Source organism: Pygocentrus nattereri, chromosome 15 (genome assembly GCF_015220715.1).
Source record: "Pygocentrus nattereri isolate fPygNat1 chromosome 15, fPygNat1.pri, whole genome shotgun sequence".
Lineage (NCBI taxonomy): Eukaryota > Metazoa > Chordata > Actinopteri > Characiformes > Serrasalmidae > Pygocentrus > Pygocentrus nattereri.
The window spans coordinates 7567854-7584949 of record NC_051225.1 but is presented as its reverse complement, the minus strand read 5'-3'; the positions used below and the strand labels follow the sequence as shown (position 1 = coordinate 7584949).

At 38.9% G+C, this 17096-nt stretch overlaps 1 protein-coding gene across 6 annotated transcripts in view; it reads left to right on the top strand.

Moving 5' to 3' along the window:
• Positions 1–17096, top strand: part of nfia (nuclear factor I/A) — a 185304-nt gene that overhangs the window by 12540 nt on the left and 155668 nt on the right. The gene's annotated exons all lie outside the window — the stretch shown is intronic.

Genomic DNA, 17096 nt, shown 5'->3' with positions numbered 1-17096 from the left:
CAGACATTTACCACTGCAGTCTGTCTTAAGTAGAGTGAACCAGTAGAAATGAATGAAGGATTCTTAAACAATAGAACAAGTAAATATCACAAGGAACAGTAAAATGGGACCCTGTAAAGTTAAGTAGCCTTGTAAATGCTATGCACTTGCAATCATTCCAGCTGGAAGACCCTGGATGACCTATTTGCTAACTCTGGCAAGCAACAATTCCTGTGTCATGATGCTGTCGGCTCACCGTCCACATTCTCCCTTCTGCCAGCCAATTAGACCGATAAGGGAAAAAGGTCCTACACTTTGGCATTTGGTACCACCTACTGGTGTATGAGTGAAAATGTGGCCTGAATTGAGGGAAAAATTCACATACAGATTAGTGCATGTAAATAAAACTTTTAGGGCTACTTTTACATTATATATATTACCTTATATATATATAATTCAACAGTTTGAATTCGCTGATTCTGTAATGTAAAGGAGGTTTTTCTTTTTCTCTCTTGAGAGGCAGGCTTGTGCATTTGGGAGTGTGACATTCTTATTAGCTAACCTCTCTTTGGCCCAGCCTTTCTTCAAACTTTTCAGAGTTTGCTGCCATCGAAACCTTTGCCAGATGGCGTCTTTGCTCTCGTCTCTATCGCCTGATTTCTGATGCTGCCAGGGTTCCCCCTGCCTGCCCCCACCTCCTAAGAGCGGTGTCAGGTAGACACTGTAAAAGAGGTGCAGGGGGGATAGCTTTTCACCTGCTCCTTCTGTAGGACCCCTGCTGAGAGCAAGCTGTTCCCTCAATGCCCTCCTTCGAAAGGCACCGGCACACCTGACACTTCTCCTGTGCCTCCCACCTTATCCACGTTCATAGACCCACGCATTAGTAAACAAGCTTTAGGAGTGGACGTTATTAGTTCTCTTGAAAATCAGCATGAAACCAGTGAATAGAGTGTTGAATGTGAGGAGTTGAACTGAGTGCAAAGTCCATTTGCCATTTGAATGCCACCTGGGGAGGAATATGGCTGGAGGGTCTTTCCAGCGAGGGGATGTTTATGGCCTTTATTGGCCAACTTGGAGCAGAGGGGTGCTGGTCTGGAGCACACGGTGGGGCGAGCGCACGTGCATGCGGTTGTGATGGGAGGAGGGGAACCATTCATTGTTTAGTATCTCTACAGGACTGTAGCTAATAAAACTAAACTGGACCTGAGGGGAAGCAGCTGAACTTCCTGTAGCGGTTATATTTATTTATTCGGAGGGTCCATTTCAGGTCTCTCGAGCAGCCCGTAAACAAAAGAGCTCTCCTTTGCTTCAATTTGCCTGTTTTACTCTTATTTATTTATAATTCCCTGAAACCACTTTGTGTTGCAACTTGATAGCTCCTTGCTTGTGAAAATGCCGGTTTCATCAGGATTCCAAAAATGAATGACTCCCCTGCTCCCCTGTACCGCTTTCTTTTATTCTTTTTTTTTTTGTGGTCCTTTAATTCCGGCCCCTGGCCACTCACGCAAATAAATACCTTTCTACTTAAACATACATTGGCTAATTAATCTATCCCATCTGCTTCGCTCTCTGCATCACTTCCATGACACAGAAGTTTCCGAAACAGATTTGGCTCATATTGTGTTGATAACTGGGACATCATAAAAAAAACAACAACAAAAAAACAGGAAAATAAAAGTGAAAGTGAACACACTGATCACATGAAAAGCAGTTGATTCTTTCTGATTTCACATTGCTGAGATGAAAGTTGAAGGTTTTGTTAAGACTTTGTTCTAAGTTTGCGGGATGGGCAGCTATGAAAAGACCGTTTAAAAACTTTAATTCCATAGCAAAGTAAACAAGTAAAAACATAAACCACATAACAAGTTAAATATATTCTAATTGCGCTGTAAGAATTAACAGTGGCATATTATTTTACTACAGGAGTACAGTACTCTTGTTGTTTAATTTTAGCTCAACCATGATGAGTATGTAACATCATGCCATTGTTTTCCTGTTGTTGAGAACAGATGAAACATATGTGATCTCTCCGTATCTCCCGAGGAATGGCAGGTTTCGCCGACAGTTGTTGCTCGCTGCTGGAACATCTGGTCAACCAAATGGGGATTTGTCTTTATTCCCTTTGGTAAAAGACGATGAATGTTAGAATTGTAATATTAAAGGGAAAAGTTTTTTTCAGTGCTTTATTTAACCCTAGAAAACAGTGTTTGGAAAATGACTGCAGGGCTTGTTGCTGAGCATTTCCTGAATATGACAGAAGATGCCCAGAAAAGATTATCTGAGAAGGAAATGGTGGTTCCTGTAGAGAACTATAGGACCCTGTTGTTGTGTGTCTTATAGTTTTAAATTTGTAGCTTTTGTAAAATACAATAAAACAAGAATCTGATTTGTTATTTTTCTGGAACCTTTATTGAATGACAAAAGTATAAAAGTAAGCATTTCCATTGTAATCACTTTTTTTCCCTCTCCTGTAAAGTTGCTGATATATAAGTAAACTTATATATATTATATATAAGTTATTTATTTATATATATATATATATATATATATATATATATATATATATATAAATATTATGTATTTCATATGTATATCTCTGCTTTCTGTACCATGTACACTTTTTCTCACTCTGTGATGTGACTCCCTGCAGAAGGCCCAAGCAGTGGCCTTGCACAAGTGTTACAGCATGTGACTCTTCTCTGGCAGCTGTTTCTTCCAGAGGCTTTGACTGAATATTCATGATGATTGTATTCCCTTGGCCAATGGGCTGCAGCTGTCCACACATTGCCAACACAAACATGCATGTAGTCAATCTAGCCCATCTTATATCCTGCTGATGAGACCCTATCTATTTTGTCTATACTATCAGATTTAAAATAGTGTTTTTTTTATTTTCATTGTGTGCATTAGCACAGTTGTTCTAGTTATGCTGTAAATATTTCTTTGCGTCTTCAAGCACAGAGGTACACTTCTGTTAGCACGTACCCCTACAATATCGCTTGGCATATACATATACTTCGTACTACTGTTTTCCCCTGCCCTTTGCTTTCATCTTATTTTGAGCCTAAGTGTCCTTCCATTCTTTGGTGGTCCTTCACCAAGTCAGAGTTATAGAGTTGGAGTGTAAATAAGAGGCGGGGAGGCCTTGCAGGAGTCCACAGCTGTAACCAGGTTATGAATGATGGAGCCAGGCTGACAGATGGTCCTGGAGCTTCACTCAGTTGTGCCACATCCTTCACTGGTTCTTTGGCCCTGTCAAACTCCTCCAGCGACATACTTGGCCTCTTTTCGCCAGTGTGCAGTCCTGACTCCTATCACAAGGGGCTGGACCTAGTGCCAGTAAGCATTAGGTCTCGTTCTGATGTCCTTTTCTCTCTCCGATTTACTGTATTGCTAGATCTTTAGCAATGGTGGAATGCTAGGAAGCATTAACAGCAATAAAAAAAGGGTAGAAAATGAGTGTGTGACTGAAAGTGCTCGTTTTGGCTCTGTCCTCGGAATTCAAATGGCTCTGTGTTTTCTTTAGTCTACTGCCTCCAGGGCTGAGCTCAGTTCCTTGTCCGAACTGAAAGACAGGCTAAGGGTGGGTTGGCTAAAATAAAGAGCAGAGCCATGTGCTTTTCATTAAGTCGAGCGGAAATAAGTGCTGACCTACTCTTTCGTGAGGGCACGTCCATTTAACTCTTCAGTGCAGAAAATTAGATATGGGGGAGGCTCAGGTAGCAGAACGAGTGGAGAGATGGGATGTGTGTATGTGTGTGAGAATGTGAAGGGAGAAAAGAAACCAAGCACCAATCCTGGACATCAGCTTTATTGAAAGTGAAGATGAAAACGAAATACTTCCTCCGCCATTCCTCTCTAATTTGTTGGATATCTGTGTGGTCTGCTTTTTCCATCACCTTCCAGCTCCAGTTGAGGCCAGGACCTCACACCGTTTCGCTTGCCATATGCACTAAATCTCACTGCGCTTTCCTCAGCAGTCCTATGTAGCCCTTCAACACCAATCACACTTCTCCCAAAGGACTCATGATACACTATTGTGTAGGAGTGGGAGACAATACATACTGGCACAATATATTGAGGTGTAAAAATTGACTGTTCCTTGTGGAGATTCTATTCTCTTGAGCAGTTTATTGCAGTTGAGTTGTTTGAAGACTAAAAGCAAAAAAAAAAACTTTGTGAGACAGTAATGACACAGAGAAGCTTACAGCCTATGCCACAATCTTTCATAAATAACATTGGCAGGATGTATACTCTACTGTATGATTTTCATTGTTTTCTGGTTAACCGTGAGACTGTCTTGCATCCTTTTATTTCTTTTATCTCTTGCCAATGAGTAAAAGCCAGTCTGAGCTTTAGTCTTGTACAGGCTTTTACTCAGTCACTCTCTCTTTTTCTTTTACTTGGACAATGTCATCTTCTTTGGTCTCTTGGAAGCCTCTTCCATACTGGGAATACCGGGTGTCTTCTTATAGCTAGCCGAAGACCATAGTTGTTGGTGTGTGATGTGGTGCCGTAAAGCGTTACGCAGTTCGTAAGCCTCCTCCTCCAAAGTTTCATAATACCATTGCAACTGTTCTGGGCCCGGAGAATCTGACACTATTCTATTCTCCCTATTATAAATCAGAGCACCATCAAAATGATGTTGAAGCTGTTATTTTAATTTACAATTGTTACTTAATGTTGCTTTAACCCATATCAACATTTTCAGCTTAATTCCCTCCAGCACATTCAACTTAACCCACACCAGCACATTCAACGTAAGCAATACCAACATATTCAGCTTAAATAAATGTTTTGGTGATGTAGTCAATCAGCCGAGACATTTAGTGTCCAAATTCTGCTTCTTTAGTTTGCAATTGGAACTACAAGGCTCATCTTTAAATCTTTAAAGCTTAAATCTTTAAAACTCTTTGATTTGAAAAATCTTTACTGTAAATCCATCCCCAAAAACCTATCTCAACCCACTCCAAGTCTTCATTAAGACATGCAGACATGTCAGTATGGTTCAGGACAGTGTACAGTTAATTATACAAATGAACAGAACTTCACCATGTGGCTAAACATCCTCCCTGCAGAATCTGATATTTTTTATGGTCACATGGACTCTAGATCATGTTGTGATTTCTCTTGTTTCATATATATATATATATATATATATATATATATATATATGTATAGTTAAAAAATTCAAGGGTGACATTTTTAAAAGAAACAACGGAAATCACAGATATAATCTGTGGCCTCCATGTACCTTCATGATGATTGTGATCGTGAAGACACCTGTTGTCTAAAATGACTGCCCTCTGATTTCATGTCCATTTTTAAACCTCACGGTAAGTTATGCTCTGCCCTAAACCACTTTGGCAAGGCTGCGTGAACTGTACGAAAACCTGGGGCTATATTAGAGAAAATTCTTAAGTCTGAGATCTGCTTTGTTTTTATGGCAACTTCAGTTAAGACTGAAGTTAGGACAGAAGCCATTACAGAACAACAGTTCTTAAGTCTATAATCTTATCGTATTTCCAGATAAGAAAACGGTATTACCGAAACATAAGTTACCAAAATATCCTAAATATTTACTTAACTTTAAGACAAGCCCAGAACTGTCTTCATTTCTGTTTTAATCGTTTGTTTCTATTGTTTTTGCAGTGATAGGCAGCACAGCTCACTATAATTAGCATAATGACGCTACATATATCCACATTAAACAGCGTTTAAAAGCCGCAGATGCTACAGACACGATCTCCACTGTCCCCTCTTATTACCTTTGTGTGTTAATGTTGATACAAACTCGTCAGATGCACTAGTGCAGAGATGGTGGTGAATAATGAGAAGACAGAGTTGAAAGGGTGTCTGTTTTTTCGGTTAGTGCACTCGGTTAAAGTGTTTAGGAAATAAAACTAAAACTGGGGAGAGGCGAAGTTCTGGGGATGTAGCTACATAAAAAGATTTGGGTGACTATTAATCTCTAGTATTTGCCAAGTTAGCCTTGTAGTTCCAGTTTAAACAAAAAAAAGCAAAAAATTGGACACCCGATATGACTTGGCTGATTGACTACATCTGGGGTAAGTGCAGTTAAGTGTAACTTAGATTTCAGTGTCATCCATTATGCTCCCACCACCAGACCTTCCTCCTCGTGGCCACTTTTAAAGGTTGTATATAAACACATAAATGCAGTCTTCATTTTTCTTCATTCAGATTTTGTTAAAAATGTGAGAATATGGAATTGTAAACCCAGTACTGTTAGTTGAGCTGAATGTATCGTTACACCGCTTGTGAGGAGTGCTATTTTAGAGCTAGAGAGAGCAAAAGGACAATGGGGCAAGTTTGCTACAGTGAGTGTTAGACTAATGAAGGTGCACTGAGGAAGACAAACACACACAACCACACCCCCACCCTCCCACCCCGCGAAGCACCTTACTTGCCCCTTGCAGAGAAGTTAGAGCAGATGATGTGAGTAATGCTGTCGCTGTGTCCCAGTTCTGCCCTCTGGATCTCCACCTGAAACGGGTATAGATTCTACTCCTGCCATATTCATCACTCACCTGTGCAGGCAGGGTACTCCCAAAACCCTATTTGGTTCCCATCGATATCATCACTGCTGTTCTACAGGGTGGTCAGTACAGCCCCCTGCTTCAAGTGCAGTATCTATGCAGTATAGAAAATTATGTACCTGTATATTATCGGTGCATCAGAAAAATAACTTTTATTTGCTTGTAAATCTTTAAGGATACTTAAAGGATACTTTTCATATTTGCGTCATGCCTCTGAAGTATACAAAGCAGAAAGAAGACTAGCTTAAGCATTGTAGCTGAGTGTATTGTTAAGATTCCTTGCAGCCTGTGCGCACATCTGTTTTCTGTGCCGAGTGCTTCTTCCTTCAAAAGCAATTTCAGCACAAGTGGAATCTGTGGGTTTATACTGGAAGCCAGGCGACCTCTTCATGACCTGAAAAGATCTGGCCAAGTATGATGGGACAGTCAAGAAATCCAGTGTGGGACACTGTGCTGGGAGAGAGAGTGTATTTCACACTTTGTAATAAGCAATAAGCTATGTAATAGCTGTGAAATCAACATTTTACTCTTCAATGTGTTGCATCCAGTCTGGCATACAAACAGCTCTTTCATTACTTTATGTTTGATGGTGGTTTGATTTGTTTTAAGTAATGTAGAATGCCTGTGTGAATTCAAGTTGTGACTTAAGCAAGCTTTTGTTTTTTTGTATACTGTCTTGGATTTTAAGATATCTTAAAACATTTTTTCTTCCATCTTAGATGTAATTGGTGCCTATAACCATTGGAGGGCGACATTGCACTAAAACAGAGTTTCCTGACTGCTGAATTATCAGTGACATAAAGAACATTTAAATTAAAAGACAAATGTCTAATAATAAATAAGACTGATACTGATTTGTTTCCGCATCTTCTATTTATATATTTATGCTTTTTATTAAATGATGTACCACAATATGTGTATAAAAAATTATAATTTCAAATATATTTCCAGTGGAAAATGACAGGTTACAGTCTGTGAAAAAGTCATTATGTTTTTAAAAAAAAAAAAGATTAATCATACGATTCTGTAGCTTTTATTGAATTTTTGCTCCTATGCTTAATTCATATTTTGGAACTTTTTAGGATTTTACTGTTTTATCTCTCCCCGCGACCCTGAGGGAGAAGCGGCTTAGAAATTGTATGTGTGTGTGTGTGTTTTATCTCTGCCTTATTCTATGTTTATACCTATGTTTATAACAAAGGTTTCCTTGCAGGTAGTATAGGTTTGGTTTATATCAAATGCATGTATATTCACTGAAGGAGAATGTGTGTGCTTTTTTTAAGTTGCTGACTTTGAGGCACTGTAAAAACTTTAAAAGTTTGCCAACAAAAAAAACTCAAAAACTCATGTCTTTTATCACCTAGCACATCAAAGTGAAATATATCCAGCAAATGTATTCCTTTCTTTGCCTTGGAAATAAAAAAATGTAGACAGATTCTCAGGGCAAAATGAAGACATTAAATCACACATACATGGGAGCTGAAAGGGATTTTATTTATTTATTTATTTTTGTGATGGTTTTTGCCAGTTTTGAGTTCGACAGAAACACATGTTGTGAAAAGATAGTGAGGCCACAACAAAGGCAGCGTTGAGAGGAGGCAGTGAGCGGCGGCTCCCCTGGCAGGCCGGAGCCCTCTCCTCCTCTGGCACTGTCTGCATGAGTTAGTCACACCGCAGGAGAGCCGCCCCAAACAGCCTGCCCAACTCCGCCTGCCGCACTGGGCCACAATAGGCCTGGCACTGCCAAGCCTCACTGATCAGGCACTTGAAAGCCTAATGATCACACAAACTACACAACACGGGCATGATGCTCTCTTTAAAAAAAAAAAAAGAAAGAAACACACTGACTCACGGCTCTGTTTTCATGCGCCTTATCTAAAATGAGGGGCAGCATGCCGTCTTTTGGCTGACGACGAGCTTAAGCTTGTAGACGTGAGGTTTTAGCGAGGTTACTTTGTATAGCAGCTTTTTCGTCATTTTGAGATGAATGTCAGTGTTTGGGTTTGTGGTCTTGTTAAAGGAACAGTTCAGCAATATATACTTATGGTGCTAATGATGAACAAAAACTAGTAGTCACCAATTAGTGTGATATAATTTTAATATTTCTGATCTGTTTCTTTAAGCCAGGGGTTCCCAATCTTTTGTGCCAGCTTTAATGTAAAGTATTTGCCTTATTCCTTAGGATTTTATGTTGGCTGGTGTTGAATAAACAGTTTTTAAATGGTTTTGTGACCAGGTTTGCATGTTTATTTTTCAAATATATTTTCAAGAAAGCTGGATTCATATTTTGATTAGAAAGCTGCTCCAAACCTATCACACAGTTAAGACCGTTGAGATGTTTTAGCCACTGAGAATGATTTAACTAGTTGGCTGTTAACTGTAGTCTACATAAACTACCATGTGGTTACAGAATTTATCACATGGCATAATATAATCCAATCAATAGTGATTCAGTGGATGATTATTGATTGGAAATATAACTTTAGTCACTTTTTTGTATTTATGAGGTAATAATAAAATGCTGTTTTTATTTATTTTTATTTGTAAACAAATTTAATTAGTAAAAATATGTAATTTACAATGACATTTCCATCACACTCTCATGACCCCTCTGCAATGGCACTACGAACACCTATGGCTGTGAAACCGTTTTTTAAGCATTTAACTTTGGAACTTGGAGCATATACTATAAAGTGTTCTCATAGAGAAGATCCTCAATCTGAAAAACAGATCTCTGAGTTAGCATGCTTTTAAGGCTACAATTTTCTCTTGGTTTCATTTTACGTTATCCTGCCCAGCTGTGCTCAGAGGAGTCTAGTCATATTACAGTTACTAAAGGATTTTCATCCCACAATGAAATGGTGTAATTAGTGGAATGCGCCTGGGATTTTACTTTTAGTTAATTGTCATCCCAGTCACCTGTCGGTTCCTACACGGTGCTGTGGAGGGCTGTTAGGAAACTGTGTGTGTGTGTGTGTGTGTGTGTGTGTGTGTGTGTGTGCTGGTAAAGTGGGAGATGGAGCAGTTTTCCACATCCAGCTGTGTGCTCCAAGCTGCAGTTCTTTCCCTCTCTTTTTTTCTGCAGTCATGAACAGCTGTCAGGTGTCTCCTAGTGTTTTTCAAACTGTTGGAGGGTGGGGGGACTGTGCAGTACATCTGTTTGTGCATGTATGACTGTGTATTTGTGTTTGTGTGTGTGTGAATGTGTGTGTTTCTGCTATTGCACCCTTGCTGTGGTGCTCTCGATGGGCTAAGCAGCACTCTGTACACAGTGAGTCCATTTCTGGACGCCTTTTTTATGGGCATATATCTGTGCTGAATGAATGTACATATGTAATAGAGAGAGAACATGCGGTCTGGCGTGCTCCTGGCGTTCTGAGCTGCTCTCTGCCTGTGTGCACAAACAGAAGGAATGAGGGGGAGGGTGAAAATGTGTTAGATATACCCAGCATATGCCTTGCTATTCCAACAGCTTGCATATGGGCCATACTTGCCTGGAGGCTTATTTTTAAGAAAAAGATTTTGGACTCTTCCAGAGTTCTGGGGTCCACAGATCATTGTGTGTTGTGTGTGTGTGTGTGTTTGAGAGTGTGTGTATGTGTGTGGGCAGTTTGCCGAAGACTTTTCCTGAAATTGATGTGTGAATGTTTCTGTGTTGGATGTGTGAGAGAGAAAAATAACACTCTCTCACACACACACACACACAAACATGTCATTATATAACAGACATAATTATGCTTGAAGTACAGTATGCGTTTCACCCATATTGTGGTTTTCTTCATAACAAAAAACTGTGAATCATAGCCTACAGTATATACTTGTGGCACAGACTGCAATCAAGGTGCTCTTCATACTCCATACTACTGTGGGTGCTTCCTCTCTCCTCATGATGTCCTTAAGGCCCATCTGGCTGGTTTCACTTGTCCTTAGCGTTTTCTTTTTCTCATTTAGGTATCTCTTGGCACTGAATTCTAGGATTCTAGTCGTTAGGGCTCTTATGAGCTTCACTATTTATTAATCAGTCAGCAGCCTTATTAGATGCTAATAAAACCATCAAAATAGTCCGTAAACAAACTGAATTTACACTGAAGACTTTGGGTTGGGCCTATTATGATGTACACAGTTATTGTTAGTGTTTCACGTAACTAGAATCTGATTCTGAATGTTGACTGGCCTTTTGAGCTGAGAATGTGTTATTCTTATTTAGAATAATGTTGTTCGTTAGATGGCGAAGACTTTTCACCATTTTTGTGATTTTCAGCCATAAGAGAAAAAAAGATTGAAGAGCCATAAACAAAATCAAAATTAAATACTGTCAAAATCTAAAACTTCAGAACTTTGATGGTACTGATTATAAATAAATAATGATTACTTTCACTCTCCTGCTGCAGCACAGATGCATTCAAATAGTTTGAGCCTTAGATTAACAGTGACAGTATTGTCACATGGTTTCTACGAGGGCTATTGGGGAAGAAAGTTAGAAGCAGTGTTCATGCTAAGTATCAAGAATGAGTACCGCACCAGTGAACTCCATTACAGGTTTAATACTACTTGAAAGAATGACATCCCACTCGCATGCAGATATGCAACAAAACAGCCAAACATCAGAAGTAGAACGGGAGGTCTCTGCAAGCATGCCCACAGCATTTGTGGCCGCCGTTTTTTGAAAAGACGAAAGAAATTCACAAATGACTGAAAATCTCCAAAAATGGAGACACAAGGTTTTCTTCCGACAACAGCGATATTCTGAATAAGACTTTGACGTGACTAAATATTACAATAAAGACAAGTAAAATTCATACCGTAAGTAGTGATTTTATGTATGTCAGTATGTCTGCTTAACAACTTCAGACCTCTGGCAGTATTATATTCTAGTTCTTATCCAATACTTAGCCAGGCTAATCATTACTTTATTACATTATTACTTCTTTATGTGAAATCAGGTGTGGTGGTGATTTGATTTAACAAATCCATGTAATGGCTTGGGGTGTCGAAGTCCAGAATCAAATTTGTTCTTCAAACTAGCTCATGCTACACTGTAAAAAGTGCCTCGTCAGATCTACTTAAAAAAATTACTTGTGGCAACAAGTAAATTAATTAGTTTTATTCAACCTAAATAAATACTTTGAATGAATGATTCTTTCAATCAAAGTAATTTTTTTTTTGTTGAGTAAAACTAGTCCACACTAGTCATTTTTTACATTAGATGTAATGAGCCACTTTTTAAACCAACATATTCTTGTTAGTCTTTACAATGTTGATGTTTGTTTGCATATATTCAAATGATAACTGGTGTTTTTATAAGAAGTGTACCAAATATATATGTCTGTGTGTGAAAGAAAGAGAATAACAACCTTATGAGCCTCTGACGTATTTTCCCTAGTAAATAGTAAGGTGTCAGATCATTCAAAGAAAGGCAGTGAATATTAGCAGTTCATTAGCCTGTTAGCACTAGCAGTGAGCAGCATGTTTGTGAATGAGAGCAGACTGGATGCTGTACAGGGCTGACTCACAGTTCTGTGTGTGTGTGTGTGTGTGTGTGTGTGTGTGTGTGTGCGAGTGTGTGTGCCAGGGTGCGTGCTCAGCCCAATCCTGGCTTTACTCCAGTGCTGGCATCTCAGTGGCACCAGGTGGAGCCCACTGCTTCCAAACCGCCACCATAGACTACTGGGTATCCAGGGCCAAGCATTGCCAACACCCACAACAGAGGAAGAACAAGAAAGAGAGAAAAATTAAAAAAACAACCACCAAGTACAGTATGTGTATCATATATTAGCGATCACCGTTTGGTACATTACTTTTGTATCCATGGCTTTGAGCAACCTGATTCGTCCGCAGGTTTTCACCAGATAAGTCAAAAGAGCGACCAAAGTAAACAAGTTCAAGAAGGTATTGTAATTGTGGATAGGTTCAAAATATTACTATTCACGTTGCTCTATTTGACCCTTGCTGAATGAGGCAGACGTATCCTAAGAGTGTTTTTAAGCTGAGGTGTGTTCTAGAAGTACAGTGGAACAGCAGTAAGGGGATCCTTTGGCCCGCTGCTTTTTGTTTATTCATAAGGCCCGGCTCTGCGAGGCCTCGGAGGCAAGCTGCTCCGGAGCTGGATAATGTTATTACCCCCAGGCTGCTTAAGCACAACTGCATGCCAGCTTCACCGGCTCCACACAATCCCCCTCTATCTTCTTCCTGCCCTGCCACCACCCCCCTCCACACACACACACACACACACTGCCCTCCAGAGCCTACCAGGTGTGTGTGGTATGAGCTGCAGTGTGGCAGCTTCAGCCTAAGCAGTATTTACATTTCGAGTGGGCCAGGAGCCACATGGGCGACTACTGAAAGGCTGCATGCATTTGTCAGTCTCATGCACTTCATGTTCATATCTTTGTAATATAATATAAAGCATACTTTAATTTTAATGATACTTTATGTTCCAAGTATAATTAAAATCATTGCAGGCATGTATGTATTTGTCTAATTGTCGAAGTACTTTATGTTTAAAGTAAGGGGTATTTTGCTATGAATATGTGAAAAGTGTGCGGTGCAAGTGCAAAATCAATTTTTGATTTATGGAAATGTATTAATAATTGTCTTTGACACGGGTTTACTGCAATTACTGACATCGTACTCCAGTGACTCCTTTCAGAATTTGAGCCTAAGCTGTGACTGATTGACAAAACATTTTTGAGAGTTGCTCAGAATGCCCATGTCCGAGTGGTTGAGGACATCAGTGTGGTTTCTGTGTTGAAAGATCACCCTCTTGTGGCTTGGTGTGGAATGAAGACAAGGGGCAAAATGAGGTTGTCGGCCTGACTCACTTTGAGGCAGGAAAAGCTTCAGAGGAATGAAACAAACAATAGACCAGGCCTAGATTCAATCCGTTCAAAATACCTCGTTTTTGTGACAAATAGTAAACAATGCATAGAATGATGTGTCTCAATTTGTGATTTAATTGTGAAAATATGTTAATAACACAAAAGCTCTTAAACAATAAAAAAGTAGAATGGTACATGTTAATGAATATTAGATTTATGTACTCTGCTATGTACAGTCAATGATTTGCATGAGTGTTAAATGTTAAGCTACGTCTAACCCTAAGAAACTATGTGAAGACAATCACACAGATTGTAAACTAGGCCATTTTGTCATGAATTCATCTTGAACAACCATGAATTAAACAGAATATACTGATTTAAAGAAAATATTTTATATATTTTACATTTTTATATAGAAAATATTTTATATAGGAAATACTTGCTTTAAATTAAGAAAATAAAATGAATAGTAAACATGGAACAGGCTATTAATGATTTCTCACTGTCTCTGAGTGAATCCCAAACTAATGTGGTCAATTCTACAATTTTCTAAATTATTAAACACAGAGAAATAAAAAATTAAAATTGGGATATTATATTATTATATTACCATAATACATTAAATGGGCAGTTGTGATCAAAATTTTGTAAAAAGATCAAACAGTGCACACTCATTATTATGTGTAACTAAATAATTATACCTGCCAGTAGTTTATTATGACACCATCACAGCATCATTCCTACTTCAGGAATACACAGGAAACCACAAGATACAGTATAACACAGAAAATTCAGTAATTGGGAATTCTTGTTCTCATGTGCTCTGGGAAGGAGAAACAATGTCAGATTGAGTTTCTATCTGTCTGTCTTTGTGTCTGTCTGTCCATCCATACATCAGTTTTTAGGGGATTCTTGTCTCAAAACAGAAATTATAGAATTCTGACAGTACACACAAAACAACAGTGTCAGATATTGAATAAACACAATACTGGGTAAAGTTCAGTTCAATATGTCATATGAAGTCATATGATATGTCACAGGGCAAGAATTAAAATATTTGTATGTTGTTGTGCTATATATTATAGTTTGGCATCTAGTAGGAAAGTTTTGATGCTGTTATAATTAACATTTTTGTTCTTTAATTACAGAGATCAAGGTGTGTGTCCTGTTTGATCTTTTCAGTCATAATACATATGACCCCTGTGCCTTGCCTCTTAGAAATCAAGAATTTATGTTTAGCAACATGTAGTAGGTTGTGATAATATAATATACTACAATATAATAAAATGTAATATAATATGCCATTTTATTCCAAAATGTCTAATAATTATTAGGCAATGTAAAATATGTTCAGGCATTATTGTTGCTGCCATTCAACACCATTTGTTGATGGTGAATCTGACGTTTTCATTCATTGCAATTACATTTGAAGGCCTGTAGATGGAGTCTTGGCCTGCATTTGATGGAGCACAAGCAGAATGTGGCAATTAATAAATGAGCGATGAGTTTCTCCGTAAAGAAAGACGATGGTTTTTAAATTTCTTATTATAGCTGCGCATAATAATAATAATAATAATAATAATAATAATATGGTACTTCCAATTTTTGTCACTGTTTTTAAACATTGCATTTTAAACATGTCTTCACTGCATGTACTTTTAAATTAAATTTATAATGAAATGTATTTTTTTCTCAGTGTGTGCTCTTTTTTTCTGAAAGCTTTTAAAAAACAGATGTTCTTTCCTGTCACTTAGGCTATTTTATAAATATCTCTATCTCTGTTTTATACCATAATGGTACTTTTTGGTTTGTTTTTATGTGGTCATTTGTTCTTCAACTCTGTTCTGTTCATTCTATTTCTCTATCTCTTCCCCACACCAGTCATACACCATTCACATGTCCATTCCCACTCTCTTGAGTGTGCTGTGTATTTTGTGAATACTGGCCCCATTCTGCTGAGCTACAGACCTGACAGCACCTTTAAGAGCATTTGTTATATGTTTCCCTTGATCAGTATTTATCAATAATGAAACATATCATTTAGTGTCTGTGAACCCCCCTAAAGAAAACTTGGACTGCTATAAATCCCGTATGATGATTTACTGTGTAACATGACTCTGATTTCTTTGTCATGGGCTTCAATCTCGACATTTCAGTTACTTGAATGTTTTTGTTCCTCTTATGCGACGCAGTCTTGTATTTTTGTACACCAGCTACGAAAGCTGAGCCAAGTTTTCCTCGTCGTCTTTCACTTTACCCTGGTTCACGTGTGTTTGGAATTACATTTGCATGCAGCCTGCGCTCCTCTTCCCCCACAAACTCGCACAGACACGCGCGGGTCATCGTGGCTAACCCAACACCAATTCCCACCTAAACCCCAAACACGTTACTTCCTTTCTTGGTTCCAGTCCTGCAGAAGGCAGCGTTGAGTCGTTACTCGCTACTACACGCTCTTAGCCTTGCACTTACCTTAATTCCCCTGAAGATGGAGAAAACTCCACCTTTGTTACTTCCATATCTCCTGTTAATGCTCCTGCTCTGATCCCGGCGCGCACCAAATGAGAGCATCCCAAAACCAAGTGGTGATTTGAAACTGTATTTTGCCTGGGCAGCGTGGGTTCCTCTCCTCGTCTGCACAGTCTGCAGCCGTGTGCTTCGCCCCTGCCTCTCTGCCTCCAAAAGCCTTTGGCACACTCGACTTGGCCTTTAAAATCTTTTTGCAGAACTTGGCAGAAAGATGTCCACCAGGATGAGGCACACAGGCGCGCAGACGCGCAGTTTTTTTTTCAAAGCGAGAAACGAAATTTAGTAGAGTTTATAAGAATTAAACTTTAACTGCTTTATTTTTATCGTTAATTTTTATTTTAACATTCAATAATCGTGCGGAATTGTGCTTGACGTCAAGCTCTTTTCTGTTTTGAGGCATTTAAATCTCGCAAATTCAAATCTATAATTTACAGACGGAATGCATTTCATAACTATATATATAGTTTTAAGCAACGATATTTAAACTACTACATTTGGCGTCGCTTTGCGCAGACGTAATGATGAACGTTGCATATTCCTTGCATTCTTGATCGTTTACAAGGCTGAAAACGCCCATTCTGACTCCAGTACAGTGATGGTGATCATCACGGACCTGCACTTTGCTTACTGTGGATACAGGTTAATGTAAATGCCCACAAAGAGACTCTACGATTGTTGTTTATTTTTCCCAGTGCCGTTATGGCACACGATCCAGTAAACTGCCTGTATGGTTGATGTTTGCCATGCCACCCCTGGACATGTGACCCTGACTGGCGCTGTTCAGTCCTGCAGTGCTGAAATGAAGCTCGGTGGATGGAGAAAACCTCATGGTTGCTAAAACACGAATAAAATAAGACTACACGCACAACAATGGGCTTTCAGTTCAGCTGGCAGAGACCGCAGTGTCTGTGACAGAGACGAGTTGAATGCTAATCTGATTTTGGCTTAAGCAGGCCTGTTCACTGTTGCTTTTGAGGAGGCCCCACGCCATTAGTATTAAAACACGGAGATGCTCTGAAATATACATAATGTATTTTGAAGGCCCTCTGGTTCACTCGTATATATTGTATGGTATCGATTGATACCTAATTTGCATATATCAAGTTTATAATTACATTCGACTTTTCTATATAACATCAATCCCATTTAAGAGAGACGTATTTACATATGGAGATGTATGTGATGAGGTTAGACTATTAAACAGATGCAAACCTCA